Source organism: Hylaeus volcanicus, chromosome 5 (assembly GCF_026283585.1).
Source record: "Hylaeus volcanicus isolate JK05 chromosome 5, UHH_iyHylVolc1.0_haploid, whole genome shotgun sequence".
Taxonomy (NCBI): domain Eukaryota; kingdom Metazoa; phylum Arthropoda; class Insecta; order Hymenoptera; family Colletidae; genus Hylaeus; species Hylaeus volcanicus.
The window spans coordinates 28,954,417-28,955,560 of NC_071980.1; the positions used below are offsets into that span (position 1 = coordinate 28,954,417).

The 1,144-nt window shown below is 45.0% G+C and overlaps 1 protein-coding gene and 1 non-coding gene across 2 annotated transcripts in view; one reads left to right on the forward strand and one right to left on the reverse strand.

The window, feature by feature from the left end:
* The window catches only part of LOC128877551 (zinc finger SWIM domain-containing protein 8 homolog), a 77,351-nt gene that overhangs the window by 19,893 nt on the left and 56,314 nt on the right, over window positions 1–1,144 (forward strand). The window lies entirely within an intron of this gene.
* Trnag-gcc (transfer RNA glycine (anticodon GCC)) overlaps window positions 1,100–1,144 on the reverse strand; it is a 106-nt gene continuing 61 nt past the window's right edge. The window contains exon 2 of the tRNA in view: window positions 1,100–1,134. This is a non-coding gene — a tRNA (tRNA-Gly). The remainder of the gene's footprint in view (window positions 1,135–1,144) is intronic.

Sequence of the window (1,144 nt, forward strand, 5' to 3'; positions counted from 1 at the left end):
CCCCGATGTCTATTATCCAGCACGAAAAAGTCATGGACACTCAAACGAAAGCGTCTCTCCACGCGTTCGGCTTCGTGCGAGTGATTTTAACAGGGAAAGGTACTTGAACCGGTTAAACTGACATTTACTGGGTCTGTATAGACGCGGCCTTGGCATCGCGTTTCTTTCGACTCGCTCTGTGTCGAGGTTATCACGATACTCAATTTCACCTCGGCGTTGCTCGCCGTTCGAGGGGCAAAAGTATCGTTCTTTCGATCCGATACTTGGATTCGGGTCGATCTTCAGTTGCGAATCTCAGTAATTGGGCGAAGTAAGTTTTATTCGATAGCATGAGATCGATGGGATCGATCGAACGATAAAAGCTCGCGCAAAGCAAGCTTTATCGGTTTTTGTCTTCTCGTCTACAAAATTCTGTACTCCGAATGGATTAATAGCGTTACAATTTGTACACATTCGGTAACTACCTGCACCAGAATCGTTCGCTTCCTCTACTCGTAAAGTATCCTTCGTAAAGTATCCTCCGTAAAGTATCCTCCATTGCGACGAGTCCTAAACTCAAAGAAAATGTCATTGAAACGTTGTGCCCGTGATCGTGGAAAACGTTAGGGATGCTATCTTCGTGAGAAGGGTAGGGGAACCTGTGCCTGAGAGCCAGATAAAGGAAGGAGGAGCCAGGTTTTAGTTCAGGTGACCCTAAGAAGCTACATACGGTGGTGGCTATGTATCTTTACAGAGTTCACGGCCGTCTCCTTTCAGCGACCGTACGATCGATGCTGCAACGAGATCCAAGTGGTGGGGAGAGTCGAACCGATTCTCCTACAACCTTCCCTCTCTCTATTTGCGACTTACAGAATCGCTGAAATACCCAGTCAACGCCGAACGGGAAAATTAATTAACGTACGAATCAATATTAGAGGGAAAGTAGTAATAAAAACTGTAGCTTAGTAATTTTGGTGCGCCTTGGGATGGCGACGAGAAATTAATTTTCTTTGTAGAAGCCACAGTTTCTGTCTTTTTATATTAAATGGATATTACTTTATCTGTCAATGTTATATCGTTTGTTATTATAAAATTGATTAAAAACCAAAATGAAAGGTCTTGCATCGGCCGGGAATCGAACCCGGGCCGCCCGCGTGGCAGGCGA